The sequence below is a fragment of the Natator depressus genome, chromosome 5 (genome assembly GCF_965152275.1).
Source record: "Natator depressus isolate rNatDep1 chromosome 5, rNatDep2.hap1, whole genome shotgun sequence".
NCBI lineage: Eukaryota > Metazoa > Chordata > Testudines > Cheloniidae > Natator > Natator depressus.
The window spans coordinates 84,155,369-84,181,707 of NC_134238.1; the positions used below are offsets into that span (position 1 = coordinate 84,155,369).

Sequence of the window (26,339 nt, forward strand, 5' to 3'; positions counted from 1 at the left end):
ACCCTACTTCCGTCTCCCCACCTCAATGCTGCAGCCGTTGTTCGAGCTCCTACGTGGAGCTCGGGCACCGGGCGCAGTTATTGCCATCACTGAGGAGCACACTGCCTGCATTTGGCAGATCAATGCAGCGTTGAGTCAGCAGTTTGTGGACAGACTCACTGAGGTCCGTCCCCTGCGGTTGGTTCTTCTTGCCACCCCTCATACGCCCACTGCGGCTCTGTTTGTACCTCGTACGGACACAGCCGTCTCTATCATAGAGTGGATACATTTGTCATCCACTCCTCCCCAGAACATTTATCCTTATTTAGACGCCCTGTCCGATCTTGTTCATAAAGCCCGCCACCATGCAGTGCAACTCACTGGCACTGATTTAGTTGCCATTGTGTTCCCCTTGTCCCGTAGTGAATTTGATTCTTTGTGCCACACCTCCTTGGCCTGGCAGGTTGCTCTTTGTGATTATGTGGGAGAGATCTCTTATAATCCCCCGAAAGATTCTCGGTTGGTGATTACACAAAAGGTGCCCCTAATCGTCCATCATCTTAGCCGCTCTCGACCTATTGGTTCAGCTGTCACTCTTTTTACTGATGGCTCTCCACGTCGAGGTGTTGTCACCTATCAATTAGGTGACCCCCCTCGTTGGCATTCTCGTTTCACGCTGCCTCAGCGTTCCGCGCAGCGCTCAGAACTGGCTGCTGTTATTTTGGCCTTTCAACTTTTTGCTGGTTGTCCCTTTAATTTGATTGTGGACACCCATTATGTTTATCAGGTAATTGATCATTTACCCCTAGCCCTCATTACCCCTCAGGTCGATGCGGACCTCCTTCGCCTGTTTCTGTCTTTACAATATCTCATCGCTACTCGTAATTTCCCTTATTTTGTTGCTCATATTTGCAGTCATACCCCTCTGCCTGGGCCACTCACTGACGGCAATGCGCGCGCCGATCGCGTGTTATGTGGTCAGATAAATTCCCTTTTTTCTGACCCCATTGAAAGCCATTCCTTTTTTCATCAGTCTGCCTCTGTTTTGGCCCGACAGTTTCACATTCCTGCTGATCATGCACGTTCTATTGTTCGTTCCTGTCCCCACTGTGCCGCTGCTGCCCCTACCTTTTCTTACGCCGTTAACCCCAGAGGTACCGCAGCGAATCAGCTGTGGCAAATGGATGTCACTCACGTGCCACAATTCCGCCCCATTCGTTTTTACATGTTTCCATTGATACTTATTCGGGGTTCCTATGGGCAACCCCACAGCGTGGGGAAGCCACTCCCAAAATTATTCACCATTTGCTAGCCTGTTTTTCTGTTATGGGTCGCCCGAGCCAGATAAAAACGGATAATGTCCCAGCCTATTGCTCCACAGCCCTCTCCACTTTTTGTGCCCGATGGGACGTCCGTCTTAAACACGGGATCCCTTATAATTCCACGGGCCAAGCCATTGTTGAACGTGCCAATCGCACGCTAAACACCTTGCTCGACAAACAATTAAAACAAGGGGAGCTGCGTCTCCGAACCTTAGGAGACATTCAGCAACAAATGCATGTCCTTTTGTTTACTTTAAATAATTTAAACGCTGAACGCAGATCAGCAGACCCCCGCGGATCGGCATTTTCACAAATCCGAGGTACTGGAAACACCGCGTGTCTATTACCGTCAGCTGCCCGATCCGCAGTGGCTGGGCCAAGTACCTCTAATCACTTGGGGTCGGGGATATGTTGCTGTGTCTCTCCCTGCAGGACCGTTGTGGGTTCCGGCCCGGTGTGTGCGACCAGCACTGAAACAGCATGGCATGGCACCAGGGGCTGTCGAACCCCATACCGGAGTTTCAGCTGACCTTGGAGGAGAACGCGGTGCCTCCCAGGTCGACAACGGCGGGACGGAAACGGAAGAGGCATAGCGTCCCAAGCCAGCCCGTGACATGGGGAGCGGTAAAAGCATTGGTCGCCGCGGCTCAACGAAGACTGGCAGCAAATCAACAGCCAGAGACTCCTGAGACCTTGTTTGTGGTGATTCTTGCCCAAATCACTGCTAATTCTGTACTGATTGTATGCCTTTTTGCCTGCTATTTCCTGTAGGGGTTGGCTCGGGAGCGCTTCCTCCGTTACGGGCCCGAATGACATATAACCTATGGGAAAGATTGGCTTCAATAGCAAATGTTACCCACTTTTGTTTATCTGATTCTGTAGCAGCCGGAGAATTGTTAGGTACATGCCTTATTCCAGTATGTCATCACCCTGAGGAAATAGGGAATGAGACGATGCTCGCTGCTTACGCGAATCTCTCTTCCCAGTACTCTGGCATGGCTGATTGGGGCCCGGCCAACTATACTTTGCCTCACACGGCTATATCCCTCCACACACCGTACCCGGCCGGGGCCAACAATGTCACCTGTGCGCGTGTGGTTAACTGCACTAGTACAAAGATGCCCTTGGGCTGTTGGCAAATTTCTCAACCCCTTTTAAATTGTTCCCACGCTGTGAATGTTTCGTACAATTATGGCCATATCATCCTACCATCAGAGTGGTTTTTTTTACCTGCGGCTCACGCACCTTTAGTTATATTCCTGCAAATTTAAGCAATGGCACCCTTTGCTGTCTTAGTAGAATGACACTTATTTTGCCTTTTGCCGGCCAAAAGCACAGTAAAAGAAGTGTACCCCTTTCAGAAGATTGTGTTGCAGATGTCGAGCTTTTTAGCCGCGCTGAGTATACCGCCTTAGCAGCCTCTATTGTTGGGGTCCCCGGGCTTGCCACTTATACAGCCAGAACTTTGAATGCCCTGGCGTGCTTTGCGGCAAAGGCAATTAATACAACATCCAAGGCAATTGCCCTACTTAATACGGAGCAACACGAATTAAGGGATGCAATTTTGGATAACAGAGCAGCCATTGATTTTCGGCTCTTGAAACATCATCTAGGCTGTTCCACGTTTCAGCATATGTGTTGTTTTAATTTAACTGATAATAGACGTTCCATAGAAACTAGACTGGCCGAATTGGCCAATCTTACAGCACACATACGCCAAGATCTGGGGTTCGAGGGCTTTTGGAATTGGCTTACAGGTTGGCTGCCCTCTCTAGGATGGCAGCGACAACTTCTCAGTTATGCTGTGTTTGTGATTGTTGGGCTTATTTTTTGCTGCTGCTGTGTACAATGTATTCCCTCTTTGCTAAGGCTTTGTAGAGATCCGCCCTGGCAGGCTCCCCGAGTTATGTCCTTGTCTGTCCGGGAGTTAAATTGCTTGCAAAAGCAAATTGATGGCTACCATGAGATGGCCGAGCATAAATAAACAAAAAACGGGGGGATGAAGGGTTCATGTTTAGTTCATCCACCTGGAAAGAGTCAGGGCACACCCTGACTGTTGTGTAGGAGCAATGCACACATTGCTCTATCCAAGGACATGGACCGGACATGGACCATGGGAAGTCAATTAAAGGACAGTAACCGTGGGAAGCTTCCTTGGCCTGGGCTCAAGGCCTGAGAACTAGGATTGTAGTAGATAGAGGCTGGTAAATAAGAATATTAATCAAAGTCATATTTCCTTTGTTGTGTCCTTTTGCGGTTGAAGTATGTAATGCGCAGGGGGGAGAGATATAATAAAAGGGAAGGTGGAAAGCTGACAGGCAGCAGCTCGCTTGCTAAACGCTGTGTTCCGTCTTGTCATTGAACCGCCACAACTGCGGATCGTAAAAAAGACCCTTTTGGGGAATAATTCAAGAAATTCCTGTAACTCCGGGTAAAAAAACGAAACAAAAAACATTTGCCAAATGGCTGCCCAGGGCGGACAGCCCAAACCCAGCCACCCAGTTTGGTTAATACGGAGAACCAGATAATGGAAACTTAGATAAATGGGGTTCTACTGTACTTAGCATGTTAGTTTCTTGTGGGAGTATTTATCAATTACGTTTCTACTGTTACTGCTGAACTTCTACACTGATTTTTTTATTGTTCGATATAATCAAATGACCTGGTGAAAACGTCCTGTTTAAAAGTTTTATTAGGCACTTATGAATTAACTTTTAAAACATGTATTATTATTTTCCCTATAAAACTGGGTTTAGAATAAATCATATCATTTCAACAGTAGCATAAACAATTGCAGTAGGAGGAATCTTTCATTTACCATCTCATTTTTTAAAAGCAATGCACTGAGTAATATACTCAGCAAGTGAAAGTGACTTTTTAAAAAATCATTCTGTTTCAGGGCCCAATTTAGAAATAAGGTGTTAAGAATATCCATCATCTGCAATATCTACAACCTCAGAGTAATCTGCTGGTAACACTAGCAGTGCTGTAACTAAACATGTCAGACAGTAAATTACCTGTATAAAAACAAAACAAAAACCCTCTTCCATCATCAGTAAAATCATGGCTGAGCTCGTAAATCAGGACCAGCAAATTCCAGCAAGACTCCACAGATGAGAAGATTGCTTGGTTCTTATATTCAACAAATTCTCCCTCTTGTCTAGTTCAGGTCCAAAGATTTCATTAACATTGTCAATCATTATGACAGCCCAGATATTGCTGGATGGTTCCTGGGCACAGTGTATGAGAAGGAAATTGAATGGCATGCAAAAACATTAATGGGAAATTCATTAATCTGAGTCTTTATGAGAAGGGCATTGTACACAATGATCCTGTAATTTGTGCTTGTGAGACAGAGGATGTGGTTGTCTATCTTACAGAAAAAACGGATACATCAGGAAATGTTCATACAGGGGAAGACTTACAAGTAGCAGTAAAAACTATAATTTTTGTTTACACAGTTTGTTAAAGTGTCAAGTGTATGGCTTTGTCACAGACAAGAAATCTACAAAGATAATGAAGGGAATCTGAAATGTATGACTTGCATGAAGTGCTCATTTGACACATCTTTTAGCTAAAGCTTAAGTACAACTCTAGGGTTAAAGAAAAATGTTGAAACTACAAAATACTTCCATAGCAACCACTTCGCTTAAGCTACACTGAAGAGAGCAGGAGAATCCAATCTAATTCTCCCCCCAAGATGTACAATGGAATTCAGTGCTTGATTGTTTTGAGCTATTTATTAAGAACTGGCTTATTCTGATGATTTGTGAAGAAAATCATAAAATAGATGGAACTACTACCACAGCCAAAGTAATCAACATCAGACCAAAGAGAAACACAGAAGATATGCTGAATATTCTGAAACTTATTTCTATAGCCCTGGACAAACTGCAGAAAGTTTGGTTCTGTATTGCTAATGCTGCTGAAATTTGGAAAGCACTTCAAAAATACATTGAACAAAGTAATACCCAACAACTCAGTTAAATTGCAGACAGTATATGGATCAAACACTTACTCCATCTCATTTTCCTGCCAATATTCTCAACCCAAAGTACCAAGAAAGATGCCTAACTGCTGAAGAAGATGCTACTACTATGACATGGGCATCTAACAAGTACCCATCAATCATGCCAACCATAATAAATTTCAGGCCTGGAGATGTGCCATTCAAGCAGTATATGTTTGCAGATGTTTTAAAGGAAGTCATACCACTGAACCGGTAGAAGTCACTAGCTAAGCACCTGGAACCAAAGCTTGTTGAAGTGTTATTCCAACTGTTGACAGCAGTAGCCTTTCCTGGAGGCACAAAAAGAATATTTTCTTCATTTGGACTAATTATTTCAAAGTTGAGATTAATTATTTGGGAGTTGAAGAGACAAAAATACCTCTTTGTCTTCTAGTCTATGAATATAAATAAGGAGGGAGATCTACTAGTTTTAAAGGTTTGAAAGACTGCCTAAGGAACTTGGGACAGTTGTCTCATTTTCAAGAGACTTAGGCAAGTAGGAACTTAAAACTTCAGTCACTTGAATTTAGGCTTATTTGAAAGTTTTCCCAGGCTGACCTGAAATGACCAGTTTAAGTCAATGACTACAGTTAATCTCTCTGTTCCTTTAATAAATCATTTAGTCGTAAAGGTGAAAATTTTTGGTAGGAGAAGTTTATATATCCAAAACATTTAAGACTGTTTGTCTAATAAAATATGTATATATTTAACTTCCCATTACCAACCTAATGCAGCTTGACACAAATCATAAGCAAAGAGTTAATTATCTAGTAAACAAAATATATAATTCACCATTTTCTAACATACTAAATATGTTCAATAAGAATCTGAAATATATTAAGCAATATAATTAGATTGATTTAAGCAGAATTATAGTGTATTCCCCAAGATAGCAAAAAGATGTACCAAATCTAGTGTAAAGGCTCTATTTAGTTGTAAGTCAACATGATTTAATCATTAAATATCTGCCAATGCAGGGTGGATAACAATCAATGATTTAAAAAAAAAAAATAGGTTTTTTTCCTCAAAAACCATTTTATGAAACAAAATCCGATCTAAAGATATCTTTGAGCTATAATGTATCTCACCATGGAATAGGGATTATAAATTCTAATTCTATAGTAGGAGACAATATATTCATGTAAATGTTTAAGAAAAGTCTTGTAAATGAGTGCCAATAGTTCATGGATTAGGGACCCAATTTTATGGGGTTCCAGGGGCTGCCGTATAGATTAATTAGGTTAATCGTTCTATCTACACAATGGGACTCAGTGCTCAGTCTAGAAGATACCATCAAACATGCTTAGTTTTGCAGTTCTCAAACGGTGGATTTGTGTCTCCAGAGATAACATGCTTGTTAACAACAAAAATGTTTTTAAATAAATATATAGAGGTGAGAAATAACAGACCTCAACCCTAGTGTCCCTCTGCAAATTTGCGTACACAGAGTCAATCCCTTACCTCTCTCTAAAAGTGCAACGTTTCAAAACGTTCAATGAATAGAAGATTATTGGAGGCAAAACAGATCTGGACAAGGAGATGATAAATGTGAAAAGGGAGGGACAGGCAGTAGAAACAAAAGTGAATCTGTTTGAGCAACATATTCCAGAAGTCTTGAGGTCTTTCTGAGTGTAGCCTTCATTGATTTCAGATCCACCATACCATTCTCTCACTAGAAGGGAAGACCTGTAATGGCAGCAGGCAGTAAGAGAGACCCAGTTTGGGAATATTCTAATGAAGTTCCTCTACCTGTGGGTAAGACAGGCAAGCGTGCGAACAGTGCAACAAAGAAAAGCAAGGCCTGGTTGCCTGAATGAAATAACATCATGAGAAGTGTTGCTTCTCAGGAGAAAGCTGTGTTGAAGTTGATGAAAGGAACACGTCTGAACATGCAGGATCTTCAGGTTGGTAAACTTTTTATTTCATACTTTTTTCTTAAGGACTGCCTGTCTTCCTTCTGAACTATTCTTGAATTCTCACGTTTAAGCAAAAAATATAGTTGTTACTCTATGGTACTATCATTTTAGATGCAGTTGTGATAAAAAATAAATAGCTGAAATAGGCAGATCTTCCTTTTACAATTTCACCATTAAAGTAGTACTGAGTGTCAGTGAATGCAGTGAGTACTACTAAATGAGCAGTATGGTAATAATAATTAAATAACTGCACTGACTTATTTTGTTTAGGAGAATCCATCCTCAACATACAGGATTCTGAAGACTATCCACCTTCAAGATCACCATCATTTTCTACAGTTTCAGAGTTATCTGCCAATGATAGCGTTTCAGGTCAAATCATGTATGTCACACAGCCACAGTACATATCACCTGTAGCAAAAAGAAAAAAAAATCTCCATCGTCCAGGAACAACCACAGATAAATTTGTGATAAGAACCAGCAGATTACAAAAAGAGGTAATTGATGAAAAATTTGCCTGGTTTGCTTACGCAATAAACTCTCCTTTCCATATGATTGAGAACCCACATTGTATTAACATGGTTCAGTCATTAAGACCAGGATACAGTCCACTCAACAGAGCAGATGTCACAGGCAAATTGCTGGGTAAAGTGTATGAAAGAGAAATTGAGCAGTGTGCAAGAGGTCTAGAGGTTGAAATTGTTAACCTGAATCTTGATGGGTGGAGCAATGTCTACAGTGATCCTGTTGTATGTGCTTGTGTGACAACAGAAGAAGGGAATGTCTTCCTGACAGAAACAACTGATACTTCAGGAAATGCACACACAGCAGAATACTTACAAGAAGTAGCAGTAGAAGCTATAACAAACTGTGAAAAAAAAAATCCAATGTCTAGTATGCAGCTTGATCACAGACAATGTTGCAAATGTATCCAAGATGAGAAGAAATTTAGGAGAGAGTCCCAAGCTAACAACATACAGTTGCAGTGCTTGTTTCATGCACCTCCTAGCCAAAGACTTCAGTGTTCCAGAAATAAAGGATAATGTTGTTGAAATTCCAAAATACTTCCGTAACAACCACTTTGCAGCAGCTGCTCTGAAAAAGTGGGAGGAACCATGCTAACTCTCCCACAAGACGTGTGATGGAACTCAGTAGTGGACTGTTTTGAACACAGTATCAAGAACTGGCCTAATCTGATGACAGTTTGTGAACAAAATCATGAAAAAAATAGATGGCACGGTCACAACCAAAGTTCTCAACATTGGGCTTAAGAGAAATGTTGAACACATGCTGAGTACCCTGAAGCCTATTTCTGTAGTCTTGAACAAAATGCAGGGAAATAGCTCTTTTATTGCCGACGCTGTTGAAATTTGGAAGGAACTGAGTGAGATCTTAAAAAGAGAAATATGCAATGACCAAGTTAAATTACGAGCATTAAAAAAAAATGAATGGGACAAGCACTGTCTCCAGCTCATTTTCTTGCAAATATTCTCAATACTCTGTACCAGGGTCAAACCTTAACTGCTGAAGAAGAGGAGTTGGCTATGACATGGACATCCAGCAATCATCCCTCTATAATGCCAACTATACTAAACTTCAGAGCTAAGGATGAACCACTCAAGAAATACATGTTTGCTGATCATGTTTTAAAGAAAGTCACACCAGGGAAGTGGTGGAAGTCACATAAGCACTTGGATTCAGAGACTGCTGAAGTGATAATCTCACTTTTAACAGCAGTAGCTTCTTCTATTGGTGTAGAAAGAATATTTTCTTCCTTTGGACTAATTCATTCCAAATTGAGAAATCGTTTGGAACCCGAAAAAGGAGGAAAACTTGTTTTTCTTTTCCAGATTATGAAAACAACAGGAAAATGAAGGTGAAGATGACTGGGTAAGCTGCAGAAGCCAATATTTTAAAGTTTCTCATGTTGACCTGGCTGACACGGTTGGTTTAATGTTTTGGGGGTTTTTTTAAATATTTCTTTTAACTATTTCAGTTAAAAACAATTTTAACAAAAACAAACCTGATTTTAAAAAAAAAACTTGAATGATTAACTAAATTCAAAAATTCATATGCTTGCTTTGTTAAAATAGTATATGTTTGCTGTTGAAGAAGAAAAATCCAAAATACACAATGTTGTTGGCTTAGTTAAATAAAACAATTTAAATGTCTGTCTGGTGATGTTCTCCTCCTAATACAGCGTGGCAAGAAAATCTTCCAAATATTAATGATTAACCTGTTGAATTGGACATATTTATCAAGTCATTGAGAGATGAACTATCTGCTCCAATACTTTTGGTAAATGAAATAACCAATCATTCATTTTTTGATATAACTGTAAAACTCATCTGAAAAGTTTTCAAAATAAATCAGTTAAAAAATGTATAGTGTGTACCTTCTAAAAATGAAACCTACATCTATCTCTGAGTTGTGAAGAATATGTATTAAGGTTATAACAACCAACAAGAATGCACTTTCATGTAGAAATCCATGATTAAATCGAGTCTTCCTTACTACTGATTTCAATCAAATCCACCCTGTGCCAATGAGAATGCACTTTTTTTTAGAAAATAACTGAAGCAGAAATCAAAAGGATGATTTAAATTGAGGATTTCCACTTGCTGATTTAAATCACTGATTTAAATCAATTCACCGTGCCTAAAAAGCTCCAACAGAAACTTTCCTGCTGAGCATAGAGCAAGAGCTGAAAATTTAGCTTATCGTTTTCCAGGCCTTGTCTAAAAATTATAACTGATCCTAGAGACTTGAGAGTTTGACTGACTTCTTCTACATTTCTCCTTGGATTGCACAAGGGCCTAAGCCTCCTACAAGCAGACACTGAAGATAACTTTACCAATAGTTGTGAAATGGATACTCAAAAACAGTGCTACTGAAATAGCAAAGTAAAGAGAAACCGTGGACATAGTACAAGGCTTAAATCAAACCACTATGAATAATTTGTGCACTGTGGGCACTTAGTTCAATGTTATCCCACTGGTTCCAGTTATCAATAGTTTAATTCTCTCGTGTAGACAGCACTGAGACTATAACCAGTCACTGCCACATAAAGTCTAATTTGAAAGGAAAAAAAGCTGGATGCCAGCACAAAAAAGGAAATGAGGCCGGAGGATGGTAATGTGAGAAAAAAGAAAATGGATAACATGGATGAGGATGAAAGAAAAGACAAACAGATCCAAATACAATGAGGGAAAGAGTGAACTGCTTAATTTCAGCACAAGAATGACAGCCTCCCCGTCCCCTCACGTCCAAGACAGACATACAAAACTTATCCATTAATTTTCAGGAACCCACCCCAGATGTCTGGGGGTGTATGACACCAAAAACAAATGCAATTCCTGCAAAGGATGTGTCCCAAAAAGTGTTAGTTGTTTGAATATTACTTTAAAGGATCATTGACAGTAAGCCAAACCATTAACATTTAGGTAAAATGAAAATTTAATAGTTTCCTATTTGCTTTAGGTCCCTCAAAATTAACACCACAGCCACATTCAAGAAGATTTGGCTAAGGCACTGGACAATTTACCATCTGCTGTCCCTATGGAAAAGTGTCTTTCTCCCAGATTAAACCAAGGATTAAATTGGAACAGAATGATCCAAAGAAAGTTAATTTGAGGTTAAATATTAAAAAAAACAAAAACAAAAAAAAACAATCCAGTGGAACAACCCACTGTTTAAGAGTCAGCTATAAGAGAAATAAAGAGCAGACTGCTGTCAAACAAAGCTGGATAAAACTTAAAAGTCATCTTTAAAACAAAGAAGTGTATTGGTATCAACCAGTATAAATATTTATATTATGTATGTACAAATACATGTAAATTTCAAAAGAAATTCACTCAAGCTCCTAGTCTGTTTCAATCTGACAATCACAAGGACCTCTTGAAACGTTCATCTGCATAATGACCTTTCATAACCATATCACTGATCCAAAGAACAGGAACTTTTTTTTTTTATAAATTATTGCAGAATAATTATTCATGCACCTTGGGTACTAGAACACAACCACACATTCCACACATCCTTTTCAGCATTACTGCCACCTAGCCAGTTATGGCCCATTTTGTAGTAGCACATTTGATTTTTCCTTCTTAAGTGAAGGAAAGTTCACTGGTCTTTATTAAATTTCATCTTGTTGAATTCAGACAAGTTCACTAATTTGTCAAGACCCTTTTTAATTCTAAAATCCTGTCCTCTAAAGTGCTTGTAATCCCTCCTACGTTGGAGCCATCTGCAAGTTTTATAAGCATACTTTCTACTTCATTATCAAGTCACAAATGAAAATACTGACTAGTACTGGACCCAGGGCTGACTCCCATGGGACCCCCTCAGATATGCCCTCCCAGTTTGATAGTGAAACATTGATAACTACTTGGAGTACAGTCTTTAAAATAGCTGGGCACTTCCTTATCGTAATTTCATCTAGAGCATATTTCTTTAGTTTGATTAGGAGAATGTCATGTGGGACTGTGTCAAAAGCCTTAATAAAAATCAAGATATATTAGGTCCACTGCTTCCCCACATCCACTAGACCAGTAACCCTGTCAAAGAAAGAAATCATCATCTTCAGTATCTTGATGAAAATACTTGAAGAAACATCAAGTTCCGTCTCAGTTCGTTACTTTGGCTCAAGTAGGAGTTAAAAAAGTTTCCTTTTCTGTATCACAGTAACCATTCCACCTCAAATTCTTTCACTTAGCTGTGTCAGGCCTACTTGGTACTTGAATAAGAGGCCAAGAAGAGACCAAGACTAAGAAAAAAAAATCTCAATGTTTTAAAGGACACTGCATGTACCGGACCCAGTAGGTGTCACTTTCTTCTTAGAGTACTGAGGATATATTAATAATCTTTCAGATCAAATAAAATCCTAAACCATAACCACTCATGTCATTAGTATATCACACTCCACTATTCTCAGGAGGGAATTTGCTAGTCAGATTTCAAGTTGGCTACTCATGATTTACCTACTTAGAATGAATCCTGTAATTTCAGTTAAAGAAGTTATACTTAACTCCTCTCCTCAAGTTTGCGTACTGCTACCATGTTTAATTTCTATGTGTATAGTCAACTATAAAGCATGTTTGAATGTTTCTGGATCAAAGGTGCTATATAAATGTAAGCTATTATTAAGGAGTTACAACTCCCTTTTTATAACCTATTAATATCTGGCTGATCAATTTATAGTCCAACTGATAACACATTTATCATTAATGGCTGACAACTAAAATCCTATTTTCATGTTCTAAGAGTTCTACAGCTCATTACAAGCAGCACTGAATGGATAAAGCTAACCATCTAGAAAAGAAGTCATATTGAGTATCAACTTTATAACCCATCCCCTTCTCCCTCCCCCCAAAATCAAGTAAAGTTAACACTACCAACAAGGAAGAAGTCTCCTTCAGTTTTTAGAGACTAACCAAAGTGATCTTGTTAAGTATTATCAGTAGTGACAAGGCAGACATTTTTTATTATGCAATTCAATACATAACTGAACTAAAGAGATTCCAAAGATTGTCCAAAGGCAAAGGGGAAGTTATCAGTACTACCTGCAGTCTTGAGCCTGTAAAAACTTACATATGTGCTTAACTACTAAGTAAGTTTTTACAGGATCAGTCCCATGAGAAGAAAAACAATGAATAAAATGAACATGGAAAGGAACTCTTGCACCCACTTTAACTGTATCTTTGCAGAGATCAGAGGAACAAATCATCTCCAGGTGAACTTAACTCATGCATTTTTGCTAGTCTAACAGTCATAACTCACTATTTGATTAATCTTAACTACTTTAGATAAACGTAGATTTTTACATAAAAACAACCCCCACTGTGAAAATGTTTTACTTGACATATCTGAATAAAAAGTTTCTAGAATATGAAATACCATGGTTATAAATAGCATGTTCATTGTGTAATCTACGTTTCTGCCAAATTTAGAGAATAGCACAATAGTCCGCTCATTGTAATCATAACATTTAACACTGTTCCTCTGAACCCCAATGCTGCAAAGACTTACACATGTAAGTAACTTTAAGCTTGCAAGTAGCCACAACAACTTAGCATGTACTTAAATTTTTGCAGGCTCAAGGGACAGAAAATGAAACCTTGAACAGAAAGATTGTGTTGGTATTTTCAGAATTTGTAACAAGCATACATCTAGCTTCAGTTAACAAAAATTAGTTTACTGGATAAACTTGGAATGTGAATGGAATACAGTTTTTGAACAAAAATTTAATGAATTGTAGATGGAGAACAGAAAGAAATGAACATTCTTAACTATTAACCAGTATTACAGTCCATAAAGGGTAAGAGAATTCAAATCAAAACTATTTACTAATTAAACTCTGAATGTGTTGTACCAATAAATTAAAAACCAGCAGGATCTTATTAAAGGGAAAAAGGCAAAATACCACATTTATTGTGAATACAGAAAGAATCATAGTAAGCAGTTAGTTACAGCTGTAACATTCCATTCAATCTCATCTTTATTCACTCATTCATTCATACAAACACACACACACACAGGTTCTGATCATAGTAAGCAGTTAGTTATAGCTATAACATTCCATTCAATCTCATATTTATTCACACATTCACACACACACACACACACACACAGAGGTTCTGCAAGGTTGTCATCATAGTTACCAGCCTTAGAGTTGCTCATGCCAAGCCACTGGCCAGGTGGCCTGGACATGAGGAGGGAGCAGGGCCTTGTCAGATGCTCATCTGATGCTCCTGGAAGTTGGTTTGCAGAATCAGACCCCAAAGTTCTCACTTTTTTAGAGTCTATTTTTATAGGAATTTCTTCCTATGCCAGTCTATGGGAATTGCTTCATCATGCTGTTGCTGAATCAATCAGCAGATAGCACATTCCTGACGGCTCCGTGCTGCTAGATGTTATCTTGTTCTTTGGTTCTCCCATTCTTGAGGCTGTTGGGTGGATTCCAGTCTGCCCTCCGGGGTCCTCTGGTTATTTCCACTTGACGCCTTCTTCAGCCGATGGACACTGGATTCTTAGGCTGGCACCTCCCTGATCATTCAGTTCTTATCCACACCAAGCATCCATCCACATCCATCCTCTATCTCTATTTTAATCACAGTTGTTAATACAACAAAAGGGCGGGGAGTCTCTGGGTGCTGTGTCTGTTGTTAGAGTATTGCTTTGAGTCTCTCTCTGTGAATTGCTTTGAGAACAGACTCTGTCTTAGAATGTACTAACGCAATTAGCAGCTTGCAAGTTTCACATACAGAGGGAGAGAAACAGTACCAAAAACCAAGAGACCTCTTAATTAGTAATACCCTGGAATTTAAACTATGGGGAATCAAACTCATTTGTGATTTTAATACAGAACTTCTTTAATATGATCCAACAAATGCTCCATAAAAGCGTTTATTCTCAGGAAAATGAGAAGCAGCGATAGTGTATGGTTACTTATTTATTGTGCCTCAAGTTATCACATTTGCTCAGATTACAAGTAAACAGTTTTCCCCTAGGGTTTGGAAAAAAAAAAAAAAAAAGTCAACATGTCCAGGATGAGTAAATATTCTGACCAGGAAAGTTAAGCTGGAGAACCAATTGCTCCTTCTTGGAAGGAATGTAGGGAAGCAAGGAACAGATAGGCCCAAGTGTTGCTATTTTTTGTTGAGGAGTTTGGGGGGCGGGGCAGCAATAACTTCAGAGCTAGATGGTGGAGGATATACATGCACTCAGGAAGACAGTGGTAGCAAAACAGTCCAACAAAGATGGTAGGTCATGAGCGTGGGGCAAAACTGTTTAGAAATATTTTGTGGGAAATGATTTATTGAACTGTGAGGAGAAGGAAAGAAGTGATTTATTTAGGGAGTGAAAATATTCCCATGTAAGTTTAATATTGAAGTATATGCATGGCTTCACTAATACACATCAGGGAATTCCCTCAAGGTTTTTGGGGGCGAGAGCAACAGAACACAAACTCCACCTGTGATCAGAGGCCCAATGCTGTATTAAACTCTGACTCTGGATGGAGGTGTAAGGCCAGAAGAGATTAAGGATATGTCTACACTACCCACATCGCGTAGCATAGACGCGCTTTATTGAATGGCTCCTGGCAATAAAGCGCTGTCTATACTGGCACTTTTCAAGACTAAAACTGGTAGCGTAGACACAGCCTGTTAGATCACTAGTCTGATCTCCTGGATATCACAGGCTACTAACCACTCAACAACCCTTCGCCCCACTAAACCCAATGACTGAAGTTGAACCGAAGCATTACAGAAGACTGTTATGTGCCATGAGAAAATACGTGGGATCAAGGCGCACAAACGCCTGCGTCCCCTGCAATGGCAAGGAAATGATTAAATAAGATATACACAGATAATCCTGGCAAATAAGCTGCATTCACACGCTGCAGAGGAAGGCGAAAACCCCTCAAAGTCACTACCAAGCCTGACCTGGGGAAAAATTCCTTCCCAACCCCACATACAGCAATCAGTTAGACCCTGAGTGCATGAGCAAGAGCCAGCCAACCAAACACCTGAGAGAACGCACACAGAAAAAGTGCAGTTTTTCAAAAAGCAAGATACCAACTTTCATGGACTACATTAAGTCTTCATGAAACGTAATTACATTTAATAGCCTTTTCCAACAAAACAATACTTTATAAGACGCTAGACTTGGACACTTTTTAGCATGCTGTAACTTTCAACTTCGTAATCTTTCCAAAAAAAAAAAAAAAGACAGTTTGTGAATAAATTGTCTACAGAAACAGCTCCTCAAGGACAAGCAGAGTAACCAAAAGCCTGCCTGCAGTGAAATAAATTAAACCTTTAAGAAGTGGACTTGAAAAGGAAAAGAATAAAGTCAAGGACTCAACAATTGGAGGGGGTTCTCCATTCTAAGAGTGTTGTTTTCTCTGGAATTTTTTTCTGGACAAGGTCAGAATAAGAAGGAGAAATGTGCATTCCTTTTCCCCTTAAAGTTTGTAGTTTTTCTCCCTTCCTGCTTCTGCATAACTAAGGCTATGTCTTCACTACAAAAAAAAAAAAAAAAAAAGCCAACCATGTAAAAAGGCACCTATCTCAAATCCTAGAGGAGACAAAAGGCACGGATAGTTTTTACATCATTGTAGGGAGCTGAGGTCAGTTTTGTACTCCCCAGCTGGAATTGACCTCAGCTAGGTCAAAACTATCTGTGCCTTGTCTCCTCTAAGATTTTATATCAAGATAACTATCTTGATGTTAAAAAGACCAAATACCCTTTTTGTTGTTGTTCATCACTTTCGGGCACTTGAAACAAAACATGTCCTACAAACTACTAGGTCACAGAGTACTGGGGGAGGAGGGAAAAGGACTCAGAAGAGGGAGAACTGGACAGTCTTTCAAGAAAATTGTACTTTAAAAAATAAATAAAAAGAGTGGTTCCCTTTTCCCATAAGCTTGTGAGTTTTCCCTTCTCCCTCTTTTCTCAGGACTTCTGCAGGCTCAGCCTGAGTGCACACAAGAGCAGGCCACTGCTTCACCAGTCCCATGTACCCATTGCTACCTTGGTGAAGTCAATTGCTTAATTATCTATATTACAATAGTGCCTACAAGCCCCAAATTGAAATGGTTCATATCTGTCTCACAGGCATCTCTCTATACATTACAGTAAGGGGGGGGGGAGGGGAGAGGGGGGGAAGAGAAGTCTGGTTGAAAAAAAATGCAGAAATTCAAGTTTTGTGAAGACTGTCAATTTAAGGCTGTATTTCAATCAATTAGAAATCTAGTTACTTAAAAAAATTCAGAAGTTGTCTCAGGTATTATGTTCCCCTTCAAGCGCCCCCGCCAATTTCTGTGTGCTTAAAAAAAAAAGTGTGCTTTTCTGTGTTGTTTGTGCAAGTCTGATACAGCAGCAACACAGGAAACAGTGAAACTGACTGTCCATAAAACAGTGTCAAATGGAAAATTAACCAAAAATATAGGTAAGTATGCTCCCATCTTTGTTACAGTAGGTTCTACGTAATCATAAAGGGGTAACCATTCAGAAAGTGAATAGGTTTCAGAGTAACAGCCGTGTTAGTCTGTATTCGCAAAAAGAAAAGGAGTACTTGTGGCACCTTAGAGACTAACCAATTTATTTGAGCATGAGCTTTCATGAGCTACAGCTCACTTCATCGGAAAGTATGTTTTTTGTTTTGTTTTTAAAGCTGTGATCTTCCGTTTAATCATCTGTAGTAGTAAAGTTATTGTGGTGCAAATTCTGTACTTTTTATATGTAGGCAAGTCAATGCCAGACATAACTGAGGGACAATTTTAACCCTGGAACTGAAGTTAACAATTCTGTTTACCCATGAGCTAGAATAGAATCCAGCTCACACTTCTGTTGATGTATTGGCTCTACAATGCCAACAATCATAAAATATTTTTAGTCACCAATGGCCTGATTTTCAAAGATGCTGAACACCTGACGTTCACATGGACTTCAACAGGATTTGCCAGTGCTCATGACTATTGGAAGTCAGGCCATAGAGCAAGCATATGCATCCCAAATTACAAAACAGAGAACTTTCTATTAAGTAGGTGTCATTCTTACATTTTCACTTTTCAGAGTTCAACTGGATTTAGTATTATTTGGGACACAAAGTAAAAGGGAAAAAAGGAGTTCACACCTCTTGCCGCTATGTACTACCACTTGTCAGGATGTATATTCAATAGCCTGGTCTACTCTGCCATTTTTCTTTAGATTTATCACACAGGAAATGCAATGATCAGCTTGGCCACCAATGATTTTTACTACCAAGTTACTTAGGTCTACTCTAAGCTTGATTAGACAACACGGTGGTTATGCAACAGAAGATGTTAAGAAAGTGACCAAAAATATGACGTCTTACATTAATAAACCTCTCTAACCATAGGGTTTTGAGAAGAAAGGTGTGAATTCATTTCTAAAAGGCTATCAAAACTCATTTTTAGCATCAGATACCTCTCTCTGCCCTTTGATTGTGTTTCTGAGGATGGAAAGAAAGACTGAAATGATATAGTAAGAGTTATTTTTACATTTTTGTAGGATTCAAAGTTGAGAGAAATTGTCTGAAACAATATAAAGGAGACAGAGAGCTACATCTGTTTCAGAAGAAAGAATCCAAGGTATGGTGAAAAAGCAAAAATGTGGGATTACAGAAAAAACAAGAAGGCAGCTATGTTAGTCCAGGAAAGCTTCATATATAGTTTAGCAAAAAGAAAAGGAGTACTAGTGGCACCTTAGAGACTAACCAATTTATTTGAGCATAAGCTTTTGTGAGCTACAGCTCACTTCCTCATGCATCCGATGAAGTGAGCTGTAGCTCACAAAAGCTTATGCTCAAATAAACTGGTTAGTCTCTAAGGTGCCACTAGTACTCCTTTTCTTTTTGCGAATACAGACTAACATGGCTGCTACTCTGAAACATATATAGTTTAGAACAAACATGATGAATTTTACTGTAAAGTGCTCAATTTTTTCACTTTATGGGTGACTACCAAGTTTGTGCAAATAAATTCCATTCTCACTAGGCGGGAGGAAGACACCTATGGCTGATGTTCAGGTGCAATACAATAATCTAATACAGATATGTAATTTTATGAGTACAGAATGTTATCTAGTCTGTGAGGTAAAGTTACTGTATAGTTAACCGGGTTACCAGTTTCCTGTGTCAATGTATTTGTCCAGCTCAGTAGCTCCCAAACGTTATTGTTTCACCATCTTCAACTGCTGAGAAGTGAATGGATGGAATATCAAGATCACTTAACATAGTTTCACAGGGAGCTGCTGGAATAACAAGCAGGAAAGCAACATAATGGATCTAGATAAGCAACCTCTCAACAAACAGTTTGGAGGAGGAATAGTTCCACAACAATTGTGTCAGGTTTCAGAGTAGCAGCTGAGTTAGTCTGTATTCGCAAAAAGAAAAAGGAGGACTTGTAGCACCTTAGAGACTAACAAATTTATTTGAGCATAAGCTTTCGTGAGCTACAGCTCACTTCATCGGACGCATTCAGTGGAAAATACAGTGGGGAGATTTATATACATAGAGAACATGAAACAATGGATGTTACCATACACACTGTAACAAGAGTGATCACTTAAGGTGAGCTATTACCAGCAGGTATTTCCAAGCTCTATCTAAATGGGAACCAATGAGACCAATGGTCACTAAATGGGTACCATCCCTGCCACTACTTCTGAGGAGCGGAACTATAGGTACAGAAAATAACTCTGGCCTGCTGAGGTAACCATGGTTTGTACTTTGGACTGACACCTAAGGCCAACTCTGTGTGGTAAAGATCACGAGTCTATCCAGAGAGAAGTGAAGGTGAGATCGGACACGAGGAAAACTTGGAGATCAGGAAAGGTCAGAGATGCAGATAGCCCAGTAACTGTAACAGCACATTCCTCCCAGATTTAAGTGTAATGATGTCACAAGTCACTATCATGAAATCACTCAATGAACAGAAAAGGCCATTTTATAAAAAACAAAAACAAAAATTAAATATGCCAACATCATTCTCTGCCTCTCTGATATGGGGGGAGGAGGGTGCAAAACCAATCCTTTCTCCAATGAGATTACAATCTAAGTGCCTCAGCCTGCACACATTTGCTATTGAACGCAGTGCTGCATTGAAGTTGAGGAACTTCTCATGGCAATAAGTACTACACTTGTCGGTAAACACTTTCACGATCAGGCCCTAAACTGTACACATCATTCAGCAATGATGGATAATACAGAAGCATTACAGAATAGTTTAATAAAGTTTTATTAAAGTTATTTTAATTCTGTCAGTGGTTCTTCACCTTAGCTTCTTGAATAGTAAGCTGTAAATTCTATTTATCTCTAAAAAATTTCCAACAATGTAACAGTTAGTTGAAAAATACATAATTGAAAACACTGAGAAGTCTTGTTTTGCCACCTTCCTTCACAAACCCAAAAAACTTCATCTACAACTCTATAATGTCTCAAGCATGCTTTGGGAAATAAATACTGTAGCAGAGCACTGTTGCTCTTTATAGTTCACTTACAACTCCCCACGTCTTTTCCAAAAATTTACTCATATTGATGTAAAATGATTCTACAGACATCAATAACCATCTTGCTAAGATCTGCAGACACTGGGACCTCATGTCTAAGAATATTCTAAAACAGGGATCAGCAACCTTTGGCACGCGGCCCACCAGGGTAACTGGCCAGGCCAGTTTGTTTACCTGCTGTGCCCACAGGTTCGGCCGATCGCAGCTCCCACTGGCTGCGGTTTGCCGCTCCAGGACAACGGTGGCTGCGGGAAGCAGTGCGGGCTGAGGGATGTGCTGGCCGCCACTTCCTACAGCCCCCATTGGCCTGGAGCAGCGAACCATGGCCAGTGGGAGCTGCGATCAGCCGAACCTGCAGATATGGCAGGTAAACAAACCAGCCCGGCCCACCAGTGGTCTTACCCTGGCTGGCCGTGCGCCAAAGGTTGCCGATCCCTGTTCTAAAATGTAAGCTTTTGCCACCATCCATTCCTGTGATTAATGCACTGTGGCAGCTGGATGTACCACCACACTTAAAAAATAAGTAAATAAATAGTTAAAAGGTAGATGGAGGGAAATATGTATGATCTCACTTAGTATGGAATTACACCAGTTTCAGACCATCCACTACAGAAGAGGAATATAGAAAGAGTCTCCAGTCAGGAAAACACTTTCAGCACTTGTCAATTTCACTTTTAGAAGAGTCAATTACATTCTTAAATTCAGAGTTACACTGGCTTAAAGGACTTTGCTTCCTGTTTTGGTTTAATACATAACATTCATCCATATGATAAAAGCGGTCCTAGATACTGCTAGTAATTCAAGTAAATGCCTTGGTTGAAATTTTCAAAGTAGTCTAGTGGTTTTAGACACATCTTGTATTAAACTTTAATGGCATATCTGACAAATCCCCAGGCTTTAAAAAAAATCTCATTCTTCACTGTATGTTGAAGGAGGAGTAGGATACAAACATTTAGTCATAAAATGAATTCTGATTCTTCATGTTTTTGTTATGCAATATGTTGTTGTTTAGGTAGGTTTCTTTGAGTTAAAGAATGTGCAGAAACTACTAGCTAGTAACAGAATAATAAGAAACAGGACTGCCACGGAGCCATAACCAGAGATCTTTTAAATCATACATAAAAGCAAGTTGAATGATTAACATTTTTCTTCTAAGTACAAGCTACATGTCTATGCCAACTACTTAAAAGAAAGAGAAGATGAGAAAGTAAGTCAACTTAACTTGACTTTTACAGAAGATTTCTTTCACATCCAATATAGTAGCTGGTTTAAAACCATGCAAAGTGACACAATGAAAATAATATAAGAACAAAGAACAAAGAATAAAGATGAATCCTTTCCATACGGTGTGAAAAAAATTGAGCCAATCATAGCCATTTTGATCTGAAATACCTCTCAGGTATTCTAAAGCACCAACACATTTTTACAAGGTCAGCTAGACGCAAAATAAGCCTCCATGTTAGTCATTTTTCAGATAACATCCTTTGGACACATTGACATTAGGATATTTTGGCTATGGTCTAAAATTGTTAATACAATAACAATTTTAATTGTTATTGTATTAACAATACAATAATTATTGTTATTTTAATTGTTAATTGTTAATTTAATTGTTAATAACAATAAAAATTGTTAATTGTTAATATTGTAAAATACCTTCCTGCCCATACTAGCAAGCAGAGTCAGTTTGATCTCCCTAATAAGTTTGTGAGTAAAACCAAAAGCACAACTTTAATGGCAAAGAAACTATTCTGTCTTGTTCTTTAAAATCTTAATCCTATTTGGCAAAACAAGTTCAAATTTAATGAAGTTATCTATAATGCATTAAAATATTCTAAAGCAAGTTTGACAGACATTGCATCACCAAGATTTTTATAAATCTCAACATGGCAAGAAGGGTTTGGCAGCTATTACTGGGGGGAAGGTACCGAATAAGATGAATGATGGAAGGGTATAGTCACACACCCACATGAACAGCTAAACCAGAAGAGCTGTAGGAGTTCAAGTGTACACGAACTAAAACAGCCGATTACCTTCAGAATTCATTTAATCATTTGTGAAGCTCTGTGCTAAAATGAAGAATCTCACTCTATTACGGTTTCCTGTTTGTACCAAGATCCACTGATAAAAATGTTAATAGAGAGTAAATCAGTTTATAAGTTTCCCACTTTTCACCTCCTCCTGCTAGCCTACCTGTAACAATAGGTGTTTTACATGTTCTTCCCCTTTCAGTCTTGTTTTACAATATTGTTATATTATGAGTAATTTATATTAAATCTTGATGCACATTGTTCTGTTCTATGCTTTTCAGTGAACACCATACTTTGCATTTTAGGCACAATAACCTTGACAGCTTCTTGAATTTTATATTTCATTGCCTCCCAACCCCCAATATGCAAGAAGTGGTCCTCCAGTGGCACCCACCTGCTCTATTTGTACTTGAAAAAGAGATGAAAATTGAGAGGATTCTCTGGGCAAATCCCTAGGTCAGACCAATTCCCTATGCAACACTACTGAGAAAAATCAATGACTTCCATTCTGGGCTAGGACTCATCTGTACAACTAAAAAATTAATGTTGTAAAGTGTACAGGGTATACAAAAAGACTTATAGGATACCTACAACAGTACCAAGCAACTGTGAACTAAATTTATTCAACTGCAAGAAAAGTTAGTTTCTAGCTTTATAGAGTAAGATCCAGTTCCAACATAAATTATATGGGTAAACATTTTGACTTCACATTACATTGAAACAGTTGCAATGTAAGTCCATCATTCAAGTTAGTTTTACTTCTGCAATGAGATTGCAGCTGCGTATCAACAGGACAAAGGAGGAGAGGGGACTTGAACACACACAGTACACGTGCAGGCTTTTAATATAAAAATAAAAAAATTAATAGCAGTTTTGAAGTGTGGTTGATATATAATGTACAGCTGTCTTCTGCGTATTTACCTGCTACTACTAGAACATTTTAATGGTTCCACAAATATTACTATAAAGAACCTTGTGAGGTTAAAGGAATAACTGAATTTTGCAATACTGCCATTGTATGAAGTATAGAGGACAGAAATACCCATTCCAAAATGATCTTCTAATTTGGACCTCACCTCTACTCAACTGACATTTTGTAACAGAGATGCAAATGGTAGAATATTTATACAGCCAGTATGACACATCATACTTAATTCCAAAACAAGAAATATAATTCCACTAAACTATCTCTTAAAACCTATACAAACGCAAATATACCAGTCTGTTTCTCTTCCAGAAACTACCAGAAGCTTCCAAAGCAAAGCAGGCCATCAAAAACTACAAAATCTAAAATGTTACCTTGGAGCACAACTCAGATATTTATTAATGGAAGTTAGGCCTATCAGTAAGTTACTGCAATGATTCCACACAAATCTGCAGTGTATGTTACCCAAGTAGTGAAATAATTTTAGTTTCACCTACGTTAACTTCATTTTAGACAATACACCAGCAGCATTATACTGTTAATTTAAGCTTTGGAAATGAAATGTTTACCACTAAAGTCACAAAACATGTAGCAAGAGGCCTAGAAAACACTAAAAAGTGACTATTAAAAGGCTTTTGCATCTTCATTTTCCTAGGTTCAAAATAACCTAGGAAAAAAATTCAGCTCTACTCCCAGTCACTTTAGAATGGGGAAAATGTGCACAAGAAATTGCCTTCAAACAGTATTACTTTGGCATCTAGTTTAGAAATTCATCATCATTTATACACTGACTTGAGGACGTTGTTCTGGAAGCCAGAAGGGGGTGCTGTGAATAACTGAGGCCTCAGGGTGTGGGACTGAATGTTAGCCAGTGCTAGGACTCCATCCAGAGTCCAAGAGCAAGTAGGAAGGAAACATGCTTTCTTGTTGCAGTTCAGCACAGCACACTGAAAGTTCACAGTTCTTTTCAGATTTCTGGCATACCCAGCATCATGTTTCTTTTATAAAGGAAACATCCTTCAGCCATGATGTGGTCATCACAAGGGCAAACAGGTTTGTACAACAAACCTGGCATTGCAAAAGAGAATTCAGCAATCCTCCTTTCCAGTTCTGGATCCTATGGTATGAAAGCTCCTCAAGATATTGATACTGTATTAGAGAAGATACAACCAAAAATTCCAAGAGCCTACAGTATGATTTTTATCCACCCAACACCCATTCTGACCTAAGTGATCCAGTTCTTCTTTCAAGTGACTGTATTGGTTGATACCTTTATAATGAGCCACATTCTTTAAAAAAAAAAAAAGAAAGAAAAAAGAAAAGAAACTGCTCTAGAGCATTCTGCAAGTGCAATACAGAGTATTTCATCTCTGCCAACATTTTGGTGCATCAGTTTCCCCCCCACCCCCACCCTAAAGAGAAAAAGACACGCACATTCCAATCAAGCCTCTCTCAGCAGGGCTCACCCCATTCACCTCCCTCCCCCTCCGCCCCAGACCTCGCCAGGCTCCCTCTGATTTTAGGTTTCATTTTGTTGTAAACAGCAAAGCGAAAGGAGAAAGCTTCCAAAGCAAGGATCCTTACCCTTGAAATCCCGCCATGCGCGCAAGGAGGGTGAATTGCTTTTCCTCCTTTTTTTGGGGGGGGGGGGGAAGAGAGGAAACGGGGAAGGAGATTAGGGATGGGGGGAGAGACAGAAAAGCACGTACGACTGAAACATTAAAAAACGGAGAGAGACAGAGGAGGAGAGCCTGGTGGAAGAGCAGGGCGAGCGTCAGCCATGTTGTGTGTGTGTTGGTCCAGTATTTACAAACCTGCAGCTGCAGCAGCGCTTGGAGTCTGGGAGAGAGGGGAAGGAAGGGAGGGAGGGGGAAGGGCGAGGGGGCGGGAGGGAGAGAGGTACCGAGAGAGGGAGGAGGGGAGCGCGGCGGCAGCAGCAGCAGACAAAGGAAGCCAGCAGCGCCCGAGCCAGGCGCGCTCACACACACGCGCACACGGAGTGTCTCAGACAGCGGCAGCGCCGTGTGTCGCTCCGGTGCTGGGGGCCGGGCGCAGTCCCACCGCCACAGCAGCGCCCCCACCCCCCGCGTGCCCTAGTGGGGCACCAGCCCCCCGTGCGGCGCACCCCCTCGCCCGGCCCCACGGGAGGGTGGCGGGGAGAGACACACGCGCGCTGCAGCACAACTGGGAGCGGGGCTTGACTCTGGGGCTTTGCCAGCGAGGGGGACCCCTCCCCCCGTGCAGGGCCCCCCGCTTGCAGCCTGGTAGCGGGGGAGGAAGGTGCAGCCCCGGGGCGGGGTGACGGTATTGGGGGGACGGCAGCGAGAGGACCCCTCCCCGGATCCCGAGGTCACACCGGGGCCTTCCCCCGCACACCCCAGGACAGAGCTGGGCCCCGAGGCTGAGGCGCAGCAGCCACGGCGGGGAGGGGGCCCTGGGGCGGGGCGAGCTACGAGTGAATAACTCAGGGCAGCCCCGGGGGAGGGGGAGGCTGGGAGCGGCGGCTCCGGCTCCCCCCACAGCGACTCCCTCCGGCTCGGCCTGGTACTGGGCCAGGCCAAGGGCGGCGCGACAGGCTCCCCCTCTCCCCTCGTCTCTCGCTCTCACCTGCTGGCCGGGCGGGGCCCGGGGGTGCCAGGCGGGCGGCCTGGGGGTGCCAGAGCTGCAGCTGCCGGAGCCCCCCTGCCTCGCCAGGCCGCTCAGCTCCGCCGCGGGGACAGCTGCGCCCCTTCTCTCGTGTGCCCCCCTCCTCTGTTGCCGCTGCCTGCTGCTCTCCCCTGCCACATTTGGAGCCACCGCTCCCCGCCTAGGCTTTGCTGCCAGGGTAAAGGCCTCCTCACCTTCCTGCCAAATACTGAGCCACCCGCATCCAGCCGTTCAAAATACAGCCCCGCCCTCCTCCACTTCCCCAGCGCGCAGGCGCACTCAGCCTGCCTAACTGCGACAGGAGGACAGAAAGCTCCCCTCCCCGTCTCTCCAGGCCCGCTTGCTGCCTGTGCTGGGCAGCAGTGCGCCTGCGCGGATTGAGCCGGTCTCCTCCGCCGCTGGCTGTGGTCCGCGCTCCCTCGAGGCGCGGGCACCTCTGCCCGCTCGAGACGGGACGGTGGGGCCCGGCTAGCGCCA

At 40.8% G+C, this 26,339-nt stretch overlaps 1 protein-coding gene across 15 annotated transcripts in view; it reads right to left on the reverse strand.

Moving 5' to 3' along the window:
• The window catches only part of SPIN1 (spindlin 1), a 123,759-nt gene extending 97,651 nt beyond the window's left edge, over positions 1–26,108 (reverse strand). For 5 of the 15 annotated variants that reach the window (XM_074953116.1, XM_074953109.1, XM_074953111.1 and 2 more), the window contains exon 1: positions 25,824–25,993. The gene's annotated coding sequence lies outside the window, so the exon portion shown is untranslated. Of the gene's footprint in view, positions 1–24,800; positions 24,853–25,030; positions 25,082–25,823; positions 25,995–26,056 lie in introns of those variants that run through there. The other 10 variants (XM_074953123.1, XM_074953121.1, XM_074953120.1 and 7 more) reach the window with 8 other exon arrangements.
• Between the last annotated feature and the right edge of the window lie 231 nt (positions 26,109–26,339).